The sequence below is a fragment of the Leptonotus elevatus genome, chromosome 12 (genome assembly GCF_054856555.1).
Source record: "Leptonotus elevatus isolate MCC_2025b chromosome 12, RoL_Lele_1.0, whole genome shotgun sequence".
NCBI classification, from domain to species: Eukaryota; Metazoa; Chordata; class Actinopteri; order Syngnathiformes; family Syngnathidae; genus Leptonotus; species Leptonotus elevatus.
Window position 1 is genome coordinate 15,911,357 of NC_141250.1, and position 16,465 is coordinate 15,927,821.

The following is a 16,465-nucleotide window of genomic DNA, read 5'->3' on the forward strand; positions in this document are numbered from 1 at the left end:
ACAAAACTTGCAATGGGTCTCCTTTGGAGGACAAGCTGAACTTTGCAGCACTGCAAGTGAATGCAAATGCGCTGCGCTTTTTATCTGCTTGAAGTTGTCATTGGGAGGGGCGATCTACTTTTATCAGTTAAAGGACCTATATGTTATCAAATACATCTATAAAAAGAGTGTAATATCAATAAAACAATGTCTTTTCCAAAACAACCGTGCTATTAAACCAAACAGAAACCTTGGTTGACATTTCCGGATTGGCAATTACCCAAATGAGTCCAAATATTTTGTGTTTTGCTCCCTCTTCCTGTTTTCTTAGCAGTATGTGATGTGGCACCCTATTTAAATAAAATCCCACATGCCACACACCTATTCTTGCAATCTTATTTAGTGATCCAAATGTCACCTCATATAAACGGAAATGAGAAGTGAATAGTTGTTGTAACTTGTCCTTGTCATGTCTTGCCTGAGAGCATCCGTACTACATTATGACACTACACCGGTCTACGAATACATACTGTCAATTGCAGCGCTGAAACCGCTCATCAGCAAACACTTGAACGTAATCCAAAGTGTATGTTTTGTGTGGCACACGTGAGCACACAGCCGACGCCATATGGGACTCACTGCAAATTGAATTCAGTGCTTGTGTATATTGGAATCCCAGACACAACCAAAACAACAGCTTTTATATGACAAGTCAATGCTAAATCGCTAAAAATAGTTGAGCTATTTCATGAAGCCAATTCTTGGGTTGTTAAGAGTTTGGTCAAATTTCTGGTTAATTTTTCTGAGAGGAGCTAAATTGTTGGGTTACAGTAGCGGTATACAGCTAATAAGTTAATAGCAAAATTTATTTCGGTTATTTAGGTAAAAAAATAAAAAATCAGGGCATCAAATTAACCCAAGCGTTAGTCGGTAATTGGGTTCAAATTTGCAGCAAGGCACGTATGCCAAATTCCCAAACATGCTAAACTACACTTGACCTGGCACAAAAGTGAAGACGCATCTGATGTGACACCAAAAATGTCTATAAAAATAGAGCCCTTAAAGTTCATCCATGAGGTCGGTGGGTCGAGAGAAAAAATGAGCACCAAACAGCAACCTCTTACGACAGCGTATAAGGGCCACGTGTAAATGTTTTATTTTTCAGAGGTGGGGGTAATATTCCGAGAGGGAAAAAAAACGCATTTGTGACTCTACAAAGTGGCAAATTTGAGAGAAAGAAATTCACAAATTTGCCACTTTCAAGTCACAAATTTGTGAAGTTTCTGAGTTTTTTTTCTCTCGCAAATCTGCCACTTTATAAAGTCTTTACGTTTTTTTCTCTGAATATTATTTGCCCCCTTTGAAAAAAAAAAGTATTTATACGCGACCCTAATACGCCGTTGTAACCTCTGGCGTTCCTTTGAGAACCAGACCAAAATTGTTATGTGCACTCCTGCTTATTATTATGCATCAGCAGAGCATCATCCTCTTGTGTGTATTTTTGCACAACGCAATATTACAATATTACTGCGGGAGCACTGAATCCGATCCTGTTGCTCCAATTATTATTCCACCACTTCTGGAAAATTGCGTTTCAGCCAAAAGTCATTTTCATGAATGATTAATCGTGTTTTACTGATTAAAATTGTCCATCACAATGTCAGTGCAATTAATTAAGTCATAGACCTGTTGTGGCTTCAAGGAAGGATGGTTTTTCCTATTCTATTCTATTTTATGTTTTATTATACTATATATTTTTTCTATTTTGATTGATATATCCACTGAACAGTCTGTATGTGAAATTCTAATTGTCTGCTAATACAGAACAAACATGGAAGGATTACCGTATATACGCTATAAAAATCCTTCACTAGCTGTCATGCATTCCCTAGTAAGACAAATCCAACCGTATTATAACAGAATCCTGCTTTACATGCAACTAATCTAACCTTTAAAGACTATGCTGATTGGTAATTATCTCCTTTGGGAGAAAGCAGGAACCTTAATTGGTTGGCTCATGTGATTTAAGATTTTTAACTCAGTTTAGATTTTCAAGTGATTACCCTCCTCCATCCTCCTGTTTGAACTCTTCCGAGGAGTTCCGGTGAATGTCACAGCCCAGCTTGTTTCTCTCCATATTATGTTCTTATTTTCATTACAATGGGAACAAAAATGAATTCCTATTCCTCAGGGTGTAAGGGACCATAAATCCATTAAGGTTGACCGATGAATCATCGCACCCCCCCCCCCCCCCCCCGACACACACACACACACACTCTCTCAATGTAGGTCTCATTTTAAAGGCAATTCCATCTCTCGGTTTATTGTTGATGTAAAAAAAAAAAAAAAACCTGAAAACACAAATATCCTATTGAACACACACATTTTACCGACGTATTTGTTAATGTTCATCGCGTGCAGCTGTCTAGTGTATTTGTGTAATACCGGTTTGCTCGAGGGAGTGGTGAAGCCTGCTGTGCGTGGTGATGAGCAGCCTCTCAGTTTCCATAGCAACACCCTAACTCCGTCAGTCTCCATGGCAACTAATAATGGCATTAGCTGATTCAGAAAATGTTCATTCCAAAAGGAATGAGAAGTCTCATGAATGGCAATACCAAGATGGATGAAAGTGTGTTTGGGAAATATGAGTGATAACATGGCACCCTTCCTCCAGCTTCGTCAACATCCGTTCCTGTTCCCTAAGTAAACACCGGTCATCAAACAAGACCAAAATCAAGTCAAAAGATCAATGGATGGCACTGACTTCACTCACATGTAACAACTGCTGGCGGGTCAGCAATCAGGACCCTCAGCGGATTCTGATGACAGCTGACACAAAATGGAATGCACTACTAGGTTTCAACCTGCAGGGGTGATGTTGAGTACACCTCAAGTAGTTTTCTGGCCTGAAGAAGAACAACATACTGTCAGCTACTGGAAGGTAAAGGGATACTTGTAGTAAAGTAAAAAAGCAGAAAAAAAGTTCATATTTTGTCCAGAATTAATTTGATAACGTCATTATTTTTCATATACAATTAATATCTGTAAAAAGTATTTTTTCCGCTTGATGTCGACTGAAGAAGACATCACCTGTGCTGAGGAAGTAGGTAACGACCAATCATGCCTCAGTTTGCTGACCAAACCCAGAAAACAGGTGAGCCATGATTAGTCGTTACCTACTTCCTCAGCACAGGCGATGTCATCTTCAGTCGACATCAAGCGGAAATATTTGTTTTTAACTCATTCACTGCCATTGGCGGCTATAAACGTAAAACATTTCTATTCGTTAAACCTAGAAAATTATTACAAAATAAAAATTGCAATCGCCTGACGAGATGATTATTAAAAATTTGAGGTTTTTATTGTAATTAATCGCATTACTTCACTAGTTAACTCACGATTCATCACAAATTGTATATCTGTTCTAAATGTACAATAAAAAAAATCTAGGTTTTCATACTCGTTAACAAAAGTAGAAAAATTGTTTGAAAATGATTTTTTGACGTTTATAACCGTCAATGGCAGTGAATGAGTTAAAATAATGACGTTATCAAATTAATTCTGGACAAAATATGAACTTTTTACTGCTGAAAATGGCTGTCAAAAATGAGTTAAGTATCCCGTTGAGCTCCTGCAACGCAATGGAAACTCCTCTAAACAACATCAGTTTGGTTGATATGACCCAAACAGTATTCCAGAACCTTCAGATAGCGATTCTCTTGATTCATTTCTCAGTTATTGTCCCAATAGTTTTGATAAAGGAAAATGTAGTCAAAAGAACATCCACTGGGTTGAGGGTGACCGGATTCCGCCGCTCTCGTCTCAGCCGTAGCTGCCGAAAACAAGATGAAGGCGCATAAAACAATGTGGCGCAACACAGCAGTGCACTGCAATGAGCAAATCAAAGAGCGCGAGAGAGCGCTGACAAGAGGTGCCTGCGCTGATGGCTGCGCACGTGTTTGCTCACAGGAGAGCTTGAACAGTGGGCGGTACGGCTAAATGGCCTTCCAGTGGAATCAAGTAAGTAAGTCTTAACACACTGACTTAACACTAAATGTGCATTTTAACAGACCAATCAAATGGATGTGGGCCAACGCAGAGTGGTACAAGTTTGATGCAAGTCATCACAAGGGATTGGAACGTTTAGTGGCGAGCCAGCCAGGATTAATCAATTTGGCACGAAAAAAGTGAGGTCAGCTGTTTAAAGAAACCTGTGACACGATGAAACCTTTTGGATTAAAATAAGAGGGTTTAAGTGAGGTTTCGGTTTTTGTAGGTAGGACGTGTTAGCTACACTTGATACGTCACCAATTTGAAATCCTCTGTGACGACTGATCGGGTGTTAGCCAACCATGTTGCTATTCCTTTTTGAATACAGTAGATTTACTTAGAAAGAATAATTCAATAAAATAATAGCCTCTGCACGGGAGTGTTCTCATTTCATATTTTTGGGGGGGCTGTTCAATAGCAGCTGCTTTTTTCCCCCCACTTCGCTCTAGCAATGGAATATCTGAATTCTAATTGTAGCTCGCAAAACAAATCAACCAAGCGATCCTCCGATTCATATTGCCCAAAAAAGGAAACGCCACGTATCCTCTCTGCAATTAACCTATACTGCATGTGGGTGTATGTCAGCATTGCAACACGCATAAACTATTCTGTGAGCTAATCCTATTTTCTGGTATATTGTTGGCATCCTGTAATTTCCAACAGCTGGAAGGATCCAATTCAAATTTAAATTTAACCATGACAAGAGAGGCTGTTTTTTGTTTTTTTTTGTGGTGGAATTTTGCAGAGAAATACTCCAGAGAACATGGTTGTTAGCGTTGACATTTTAGACAACTCAAGCAGAATGTTAGATCTACTGCAGTCACGCAAATACACTTGGTGCTCTGAAGTCAAATGCCCGCAAGGTCACATTCACTTCAAAGCTGAAACATTCAATCTTCACATCATTAATATAAAAGTTAAGATAGTGTTGCCAAGTTACACCTTCATCATTAACTGCCATTGACGGCTATAGACGTCAAAAATTCACTTGAACTATTTCTATTAGTTTAAAAAAGTTTCCCATTTTTATTAACAAGAGTATGAAAACCTTTCATTTTTTATTAATTGTACATTAAGAACAGATATAAAATTTGTGATTAATCGTGAGTTAACTAGTGAAGTCATGCGATTAGTTACAATTACAAATTTTAATGGCCTGAAATTTTTTATTTATTTATTTTTCTTCCCGACCGTTAACAGTACGCGTATTTGTTTTTTGAGCACTCACCGATATCTCAAGTACTTTTCAGATCTAAAATTGGATTCAAAACAATGACAACAAATTGTCAACCTTTCTTTCTGAAGCGGATTCGACAATGTGAGAAGGATTTATTCAATATCAAATTTTGTTTGCCTTAAGTATCGGTTGCTGATACCATCAAGTACCGATACCTTAAAATGGATTGATAAAATGTATTTCTCCTGGCGGGTGGCTGCAAAGTGTGAGATGCAATTTTTTATTGTAATGAATCGCATGACTATAATAGTTCTAGGTTTTCATACTAACAAAAGTGGAGAAAATTGTTAAACTAATAGAAATGGTTCAAATGAATTTCTGACGTCTATAGCCGTCAACGGCAGTGAATGACTGAGGCACAGCTTGTCTCAATTTTAAAACTTATTTATTTATTTATGTATTTATGTTGCTTTGTAAGCAATCCTTCCCTTGTATTCCATGATTTGTACTTTGAAACTGGTACCAAAAAAAAAAAGTTTAATATTTTTGTATCACTCTCACAAAAAAATGAGGATTTCTCTATTCGGGTTGGTAGTCCATTAAAACTGTTAAAGATCGGGCCTGGATCATTGCTGCTTTATACCCGGAACACATCGGGGATGCGGGGCTTATTTACAGTGCAATGAATTAATTAAGATAATGTCATTAAACCAGATTTAAACTATTCTCGAGGTTTAGAAATGACACATTATCTGCACACGTGCCTGCCATTTTCCATCAAATTTGTATACAAATTGTCCTGAGAAACGAATCAGAATGTTCAAAAATATTCAAGCAGCGATTTGACTGAATATCACATCAGTGTTAAGCAAAGTGAAGTGTCGTGTGTTCCATGTGGCAAGATGTCACCAAATTAGAATTTGGCAAGAGCAGATGATCCAAGATTAAAGCTGCTTAAGAATGAAGCACACATACTGTATAAAGGCCTGCTGTAATGGATCTGATCTCTAAAAGGGGGGTTAATGGGTTAAAAATACAACAAAGGGATCTAAAAGTAAATGGATTGACCTGTTAAGGACAAAGCTAAAATCCAGTTTCGAACAAGTACCCATGTTGCCATGTGTAAAAAAAATAAATAAATAATAAAATAAAATAAAATAATAGTATAAAATAATAATAATAACTTGCTCTGTGTCTAACAGGTTATTGTGTGTTATTTCTCACTTCTTTTACCTGTAAGTGTCATCACTGATTATGTAACGAAAAGAGGGACGCCTCTTATCCTAAAATGCTCAAAGACTTCAAAACAATATGTGAATAATTCATCTTCTAAGTCGCTCAAGAAAGATAAACACTGCGAGTCCCCGCAGATCATCAACAGGTTCAAAGCAGCGTCTTACACTCCACAAAACATGTCGTGACACAGTCAGCAATCTGTGGGAGGGGACTGCATCTTTAATTTTTGAAGTAATCTATCATCCATTCCTCACTACCATTCCCCATGTGGAAAAAGTGACGTTTCAGCAGATTTTACCTGCTCTTGAATACATTGCCTGTTTTTTTTGTTTAGTTAGGAATATAGTGCATAGTTTGGGCCAAGAATTTAGACAATGATGCCCGTGTTGTCGTTATACGCCGCCACATTATATGTGACATAAAGGCATGAAAGATGCGATTGAAATGTAGTCTTTTAGCTTTATTAAGCAATTTCTCGAAATGAATTCATTGCACAGTGGTGCCTTGAGATACAAGTGACCTGACTTATGAGTTGTTCAAGATGCAAGCCGCCGTTTTTCCAGTTTTCTTATTTAGCTTGTGAGCAGAAACGTAAGATATGAGCGCTAAAACCCATTTCACAACAACAAGCAGAAACTGGATAGATAGTGAACAATTCTTTCAAAAAGAGGCTTCAAGCAGTTTGTCGCTCCAGTTTGTCTGTACCATACACTGCCCCCCGGTGGCCAATGCACGCACAGCAGAAGAAGCAGTGCAATGCCGATTGCACTGAAGCAAAAAAAATGTGGCAAACAATGTTTAATTTCTATTTAACTCATTGACTGCCATTGACGGCTATAGATGTCAAAAATTCATTTGATCTATTTCTATTAGTTTAACTTTTTTTTTCCACATTTGTTAACAAGAGTATGAAAACCTAGATTTTTTTATTGTACATTTAGAACAGATATACAATTTGTAATTAATCAAGAGTTAACTAGTGAAGTCATGCGATTAATTACGATTAAAAATTGTAATCGCCTGACGCCCCTAATTTTTTTAAATCTTTTTTTTTTAAATCGTGTCAGGCGGTTAATATGTTTAATTGTAATTAATCGCATGACTGCAATAGTTAACTCACGATTAATCACAAATTTTATATCTGTTCTAAATGTACAATATTTTTTTCTAGGTTTTCATACTCTTGTTAACAAAAGTGGAAAAAATGTTAACCTACTAGAAATTGTTTAAATGAATTTTTTACGTCTATAGCCGTCAATGGCAGTGAATGAGTTAAAAGTGAAATTCATTGTTAAATGCCTTCCTGTTTAATTCCAAATTTAAGTTTGCATTCTCATTGGCATCCAAAATGTAGTCCTACTGCTGCGCCAACGCAAGTTGAGCTTTTTTTTGCCGACATGTTTCCAATGCGGGACCGGAGCGAGATAAACTACACAGCCAGCTTCCATTAGCTGCCGAGACTGAGCAAAAAAAGTTGGAAAATGTCGAGTGCATTGTCTTGTTTAGCAATGTTGAACTGTCAACCAAGATAGCATTTTGCATTAGCAAAACTAAAATAATTAACCTTTATATCTGAAGCACTGTGCCATCATACCGGAGGAATATTTATTGTGTGTTCTGTTCTTATCTTCATTTTATTTAGAGACTGACATCTCGCTGGATCTATCTTCAACGTTGCTAAGCTACAAAGTTCATCCCAAAAGCCTTTCCGACTTGCGCTCTATCTACTTTCCATTATATAATCTTATTGTATCAAGAGGCACTCTGCCACTCACGCCACGGAAGACAGTGGGCGTGTTGCGTTTTTCCCATCAATAGAATAATCGTCTCAATCTCTAATCTACTTAGCATCACAGCAATGTAGTCACACGTGGAACAAAGTCAATTAGGACAGGCGACAGTTATCCGATTAGGCGGTTATGGTTCACCTCCCCCCCCCCCCCAAACTATCAAGCCTGAGTGTCCTCTGGTGCTTGCTTAAAAAAAATAAAAATTGTGTTTAACTACAGAAGATGTAAGAAGAAGTATGTAAACAAAGTCAGACAAAAAGATAATCTGCCTGCACCAGCCTCCATTACTGTTACAGTCCCAAATGCTTTTTACCGTTGCTTTAAATGATTGCATGTTTTTAGGCAGCTTTTGCATTTTTGACCTTAGCAAAGCACGGCTACATAGAGCAGAACATATGAACTCATTCACTGCCATTGACGGCTATTGACGTCAAAAATTAATTTGAATTATTTTTATTAGATTAACATTGTTTCCACTTTTGTTAACAAGAGTATGAAATATTAAATATTATTGTACATTTAGAACAGATATAAAATGTATGATTAATCATGAGTTAACTATTGAAGTCATGCAATTAATTACAATTAAAACATTTATCGCCTGAGGCGATTTAAAAAAAAAGAAGAAAAGATTATTAAAAATTAGGAGCGTCAGGAAATAAAAATCGCAATTAATTGCATGACTTTGTGAGTTAACTCACAATTAATTATAAATAAAAAATTCAAGGTTTTCATACTATTGTTAACAAAAGTGGAAAAAATGTTTAACTACTAAAAATAGTTCAAATTAATTTTTGACGTCTACAACCATCAATGGCAGTGAATGAGTTAACATAAGCGGTTGGAATATCTAGCCCCTTTCACACTGCCTTTCTGGAATATTGCCACATCAGAGGGGTGACAGAGCATTTATTCACTTGAGCTCTTCAGACGGAGCCCAACGAAGCAGGACATCCCCACATCTGAAGTGCACGTTCACAAAACTCGTGAATACTTTGTGACAATTGCTTTCAAAACAGTGACTCTCGGCTGTTAATCTTCACATTCTTCTCGCTATCCACTTAAATCGAGCCTAATTTGAGTGTTTGTCCTTGTTTCGGATCAAAGTGTATTGCTTTGGTGCCAATGAACTATGTAGAATTCGAGACTATCGTCCCAAATCGTCGTCTGCACCGCCCCCAGTTGGCAAATATTTTCCCGGGTCAAATTCGTCCACCAGCAGGCTTAGACAGTTTTCTGAGGTGAACCCTGCAATATGTTGAAAATGTGTGTTTCAACAAGTTTACATTTGCTACAGCATGTGTGAAGAGTAAAACTGTATTTTTTTAAAAAAATGTATGTTCTCTCTATAATCACACATTTCCACAACTATTGCAATAAACAGGGGTTAACTGTTCACCATTAAGTCATCTGCTTCATTAGGCACACGGTGAGATGCGTAAAAAACGACACGGCATAATAACCAAAGTGCACCTGTGCTTTATTGTCTCTGCTGGCTGACTGACAGCCCACCACCTACAACAGCGAGCGCCCACGACACGGGCGGTGATTCATAGGCACAGGTTTAAGCCACACAGGTATTAACCTTGACATTTAAATTTGCAACACTTGTCTGAAAGCTTGTTGGGGAGCATACTTTTTGAAAAGTTGCCTGTAATGGGGTGTAAGGGTATGTAAAGGTATGTACATGAAAGTCACCATCAATTGTTATGTCATCTTGTGCGTCACATGCTATGCTGTCATATATGTAATGGCCATTTGTCACGTCTGTAAACATTTTGAATCTGATGATGTGCTTTCCATGTTATCTTTCAAAGTGAATGCAGACGGTCGGCCTTGTCGTCCAGACATAGGCCTGGTCCCAAAACAGCAAGGCGGAGCCCACCCGCCTGCCAATGACTCAATACATTGCAACATCATTGTGAAGGCATCGGGCATTAACAGTGTCTCCATTTACTGCAGGCCAGTGCACACAAACAGAGAAATCGATAGTCAGTCCTTTTATGGAAATAAGACGTGAATATAAGGCGGATCAATTATAGGAGAGCTATGCTGCATTCCATTATCCTGCCATTTAGAGGAATCTTTAATGGAGCTGCCATATTTGATTTGAAATAACGTCAAAACATGTGCACTATATCACATATAGACAGTATTTTATTTATTTTTTTGTCTTTGGTGTGGCCAACCACAAAATGACTCAGCACACGCAGCGCCCCATCAGATCCACCTGTGTACTGAATATTTGTATATATGCGGGCTAATTTCATTGATTCGTTGATTCAAGATATTATACAAGTTCCCGCAGTAGCTACGTTTCTTTTGTAGATTTAATGAGGTCCGATGCAGAGAACAATTCATTACGAGTCAACACGCGTGATTAAGTCAGCACCGAGACATCAGCTTTCTACTGGCTTCTAGCTTTCTCGAGATGTGTTCACTCACCTCGCATTTAAATCAGACAAAAAATTATAGTGAAAAGGGGGAGACCATGCAAGCAGGCAGCCCCAACTGGCAAGAATCACAAACAGCTCTCCTGTGGACGAACATGCTCGTTTAGTCTGCTCGAGGATTATAAGCACACTTTCCTTTAAGTCTAATATTACATATTTATCTTAAACCATGACGAAAAAAAGGATATAATTGTTGTTGGTTTCTGTTACCTGTTCGGCGCAGCGTCCCCCAATGCAACACCGGCTCTGTCAGACAACACAGTCACCGCAGGCTGCATGTACCGTAATCACTGTACGACTAACGCCGCTACATTTTTTTTAAGCTCCTGATGGCTTATTACGGTATTAGGTACCGCCCCACCGAAACAAGAGGCAGGTGCTTATTTTTCGTCTGGCACAATATAAGTTCTGTCACACTGGTAAATAAACAATTTAAAATAAATAATTAAGTAAATAAAGTAAATAAATAAATAACTATGAGCAAGAGGTAGGTAGGTGTTCATGTCACTTAAAAAATTTATGCAAATGTTTCGTTAAAAAATGTTTGAAAAGTGTCATGTCTAAGTAAATGGAGGACAGTAGAGCATTATTTATTACCATTATTTGTACATATATATTCAAACGTTAAAATAGTACAGTATTTGTAATATTTGTCCTGTTCTACTGGTAACCTGAAATGAAAAATTTAAAATAATCATAAATTACTTTTTTTAAAAATACAGATTCATTTAAAATACCACATTATTCACGATTACTAATGTCTTAACACAGATGTTTTGTATTTTCAATCCTTTTCAGTTTAATATTGATTGTATTGTGTTTTATTTCTCATCATTGATTAGTTTCTGAATATTTTGTTCTACCACTATATTTAAAGTGCAAGACATATAAACTTGAATTTGAGGTTATCTCAACAGGAGCTACAAGAGAAAAAAAATATTACTGTAATGAAAAATTTGATTAAATGAAACAATTCTGAAATCAAATGAGTTCCGCATCTTTTTCATAAAATGTGAATACATTATAGACCTATTCATTTTGTTTGTGGTGGGAAAAACATAAATACCAAGTTTATTGGAAGCGTCGTTCTTTATAATAACACCAAAACCCAGATGGGACATTTTTCATTTACAGGTAGAGGTATTTTGGTTTCTGTTGCCACTGTCAGTTAAATGTACAGAAGGAATCCATCTTGTCGGGATAGCTTGAGAAATGCAGGATTCCTTTACACTATTTTAGCTCATAATAGAAGTATCTCTGCTGCTTGTCTGGTTTAAGATTGACAAAATTGAATGCAGTTCACTCACAACAGAAGGCGTCAGGTTCAAAACATGCTATACTCTATGTGGAACATAAAAAAAGCAGAATGAACTTGAATGTTGCATGAAGCACACAACATGAGAACGGTGATCTTGTCAAATCTGCCTGTTGTCTCCCCCGGTAGCGGTGAATGAGATGAGAATTTTTTTTAACGTGAGAAGCACAGCACCTTGACTCCACTGACCTCCATGTATGTTAATCATCTGTATCGCTGCAATGACCTGACATTCGTTTGTCCTGCCACAATTAACTGAGGTCACATTAACATCTTGGCGTAAGTAGTAGTAGTAGTATACATAATTCACACAGCTCTAAGTATTGAGTAGTGACAACTACATCCAGACTAAAAAAATAAACATGTTCTTGAAATCTTACCTTGCTAACAGCTTCAATCAAAATTTATTATTGATTCTTTCAATACAGCTGGGGGAGGAGGGGGGTGGGGGGGGGGGGTTATTTTCCTAGCGGTGCCCTGATTAGCCCCCAATCTTGATAACTTGTCACTTAGCAACAGAGCTGTACATGCTTGCATAACTACACTTCACTAAGTCTTTATGTTTACAAATTAATTTTGTTCCACAAGGACATCAACCTACATAATTGAATGGAATGTAAAGACTTATGTGAATTAATGTAATGGTTACATAAACAATGTAAGTATTTAAAAATAAATAAATAAACAGGTCAACAACAGAAATTAATAAACCCGTGGCTACATGCCCAGTATTGCTAGTACATATATATATATATATATATATATATATACATATATATATATATATATATATATATATATATATATATATATATATATATATATATATATATATATATATATATATATATATATATATACTGGAGTATGAGAGTTTAAAAAAATGACAATATAAAAAAAATCAATCGGCAGAAAAACACTTAATTCCCAAAAACACGACAAGCAACTAAAAAAATACATTTAAAAAAAAAAGTATTAAAAAGGAATTGGCTTTTGGTATGAAATGTCCTCACTATGTGATATACAATTCCAGAAAAAATACTGTTCAGTGCCCCAGAATTCTAATGCAAGTATCACAACAGTGTTCCTACATAATTCCATTTGAAACATGTCCATTTCATGCATGTACTACTCTATGTAATATGTAAACGCACCACTTGCTCATCTGCTGTTAGTCGTAATGCACACGCAGTGTCCACTAGAGGGCAGAGTGTCTCCATGTTGTCATCGAGAAAGGCTTTTTCTTCATTCTTGTCTAAAAGAAAAGTGATCATCTCCCAGTGTGGCTGAGGGGCCAGGGGACAGAACAATGAAAACTGGTTAGCTACATATCAACATGCTAAATGGGATGTATTTTGCGTATTGTTCATGTACATTGTTTGACCAATTTAACGTTACACTTAAATCAGGTTGCGTGCAAACCTGATACATAAGTAACACCTACTTCAATCAAAGTGAAGTGTTGCAATCAGATCTCTCTCAAGGATCCTTCTGGTTCATGTAACTGATATCCTGCTGTATCAAATAACTAGAACTTTGTTTGTTTAACGATAAATAAGAGCAACCAAAAGTGATTAGTCAATCACGTCTGAAGGAAGAAAAGTCGCTAGATTTACGTCCCTAATTCCACTTCATATGATTCACACACACACATCAAAAAATGACAGACGTGTAGCTTTTTCATATTACCGACGTTTACCAAACAACCAGAGTTGTCAGATTTGCGGGTATCCAATCCAGCGCTAACTGTCGTCTGTCGGTAATTGCAGCGACGAGAGCGGCTGACAACTGACATGACGCCTTCGTGACCTTTTTCCAGTGCACCGACATGTGAGGTACCTCGTGTTGCCTTCAGGAAAGCTCAGAAATTTGTCGACCGCTGTTATAAAGTTTCCAAGCCCAATGCTTTCATTCATTGTCATTATTATGCAACATTTTCATTTTTTTATTATTCTGTTTTGTTTGGTTTGGTTTGATTTGATTGTTGTTTTCCCTCTTCATGGTCTGTACTCTGTACAGTTTTACTAAAGTGAAGAGTCTTTTATATAAGTAATAAGAAAGTAGCAACAACAACCAAAATACATTAAACTTATAAGGCGTAACAACTATTTAATGACGCCAATGTATGCTGCGTACCTCCATTTTCAGAGAACTGGTATGACGTTCATCATTATTTATCGATTAAAGTGAACAGTTGGGGAAATGTAGATCAGATTTTAATTAATGCTCAGATTGTGTGAACATATTTTGACCACTTAGCAACAATTACATCTGATTACATCACTTTTACAGACAGATATAATGAACTCTTACTCTTTACTGGTATTTTCAAACATGACTTTTTTTTAAGGAATTAAAAGAAAAGAGAGAATATCCTTCCTGATTTTTATTTATGTATTTATTTATATTTTATCTCTGAGATGTCTGTAAAAAATATGGAATAACAACTGTCACAACATATCAAAGATATGGTAAATCCATTCGTAGAACTGTAAACCGCAATCATGAATCTTGTGTAGAGGTAAAAAAAAATATTATGGCCACACTGGGGGAAAAAAAGACACAAATCGATAGATTAGATTACTTTATTAAGATTGATTGTGAATCAGTTTTATTGAAATGGAAACAAACTAAAGTAGATGATGACGCATTGCAATAAAAACTCAAACAAAGATACATAACAAGTTGCAAATGCCGGTAATATGTCACTATGAGCTCATTCATTGCCATTGACAGCTGTAGACGTCAAAAATTAATTTGAACTATTTCTATTGGTTTAACTTTTTTTCCACTTTTGTTAACAAGAGTATGAAAACCTATAATTTTTTTTGTACATTTAGAACAGATATAAAATTTGTGATTAATCGCGAGTTAACTAGTGAAGTCATGCGATTAATTAAGATTACAAATTTTAACTGCCTGATGCCCCTAATTTTTAATAATCTTTTTTTTTTATATATATCTTTTTTTTAATAATTTTTTTTAATAAGGAAAAGATTATTAAAATTAGGGGCGTCAGGCGATTACAATTTTTAATCGTAATTAATCGCATGACTTTACTAGTTAACTCACGATTAATCACAGATTTTATATCTGTTCTAATACAATAAAAAAATCTAGGTTTTCATACTCTTGTTAACAAAAGTGGGGGGGGATTAAACTAATAGAAATAGTTCAAATGAATTTTTGACGTCTATAGTCATCAATGGCAGTGAATGAGTTAAGAAGAACACAAAAACCTTTTAAAAAACAAACAACATAAATATGAAATCCCTTCAGTGGCCTCTTGTACAACATCAGTAACAGTCTTTCATTTGTTTCCATGCCAACACTCCACATTTATTTGAGAGCCCTCCATAAAGTCACCGCCCTTTGCCTGAACGTGGATTGACCGAAACACAGGTTGACTGTTGTGCAGAACACGAACACCGTGCTGACCGTGCAGCTGACGCGGACACCTATGAACAAACGTGAAAATTGCAGAGTGAAAGAATCAAAAAAATAATAACTCACACAGAAACAGAAGATCACACATTGAGAAATTCCGGTCAAAGTGAGCCATAAGTGAGTCCTGAGTCTTGCCCTGGAGAGGGCAATACCATTCTTTGCCACACTTCTCATGTTATCCTGCAGGTATCGAAGGGTCATGCAGCTGGTAACGATCTTAAAGCAGAAAACGGTCCACATGTACACCCAGGTAACGATGAAGCTCATTTGACTTATAAGGAAAATGGGGGAATTGAAGTCATTCGGGGTCCACGTCGCAGTGCTGTTGGTGGAAGGGATCAGCGGAGACAAGTCGCTGAGAAGAATGGAAATGTTTACAGCCCAGTTGTTGAACAAAATCACCAGATGAAGAAGACCAGCCGTGAGAGTGGCAACCTTGATGTTTCTCTTCAGCCAAACGAGCAGAGCGCATCGCACAGGCACAATATGGATGAAGAAGTAGAAGTTGAGCAAAACGTAGGCGCCCGCGCTGTTGTGCACAAAGTACTGCATTATCAACAACAGCACAAACGACGCCGTCAAGTTGAGATAATTCCTCGAGGTGAAGTTCAGCACTAAAAAGACGACATACAAAATAGAGCACCATATGATGTATTCCAAGAGTAGCTTCAAAGGCTGCTTGAGCCTTTTACTGTTGCCTTGCGGGTTGGCCAAGCAAAATAGAAGGAAAACGTTCATGGCCAGGCTGAAAAGGACCAATGGGCCGTTGATTAAAAAGAATACCGGCCCGCTTATGTCGATCAGTTCATCCATTGGTGGCTTTAAAATGTCAAACAATTCAAACAAATGGAGAAGTTCCTCAACGTGTCTATTAAATACGCCTTGTGATAGACGACTGGGAAAGCAGGGGAATGTCGTTAATGCGCATTTGCATAATATCCTGCCCTATCGGAAGGAATATTAATGGTGCGCTTCCTGCAATAGAGAGAGCTGACCTGATGTTTTCACCTTGTTCGGG

General features: G+C 37.0%; 1 protein-coding gene and 1 pseudogene across 5 annotated transcripts in view; both read right to left on the bottom strand.

Moving 5' to 3' along the window:
- The window catches only part of map2 (microtubule-associated protein 2), a 51,687-nt gene extending 40,693 nt beyond the window's left edge, over window positions 1-10,994 (bottom strand). For all 5 annotated transcript variants that reach the window (XM_086091712.1, XM_086091711.1, XM_086091710.1 and 2 more), the window contains exon 1: window positions 10,896-10,994. The gene's annotated coding sequence lies outside the window, so the exon portion shown is untranslated. The remainder of the gene's footprint in view (window positions 1-10,895) is intronic.
- A 4,316-nt stretch (window positions 10,995-15,310) lies between these two features.
- On the bottom strand, window positions 15,311-16,261 carry LOC147164740 (uncharacterized; annotated as a pseudogene).
- Between the last annotated feature and the right edge of the window lie 204 nt (window positions 16,262-16,465).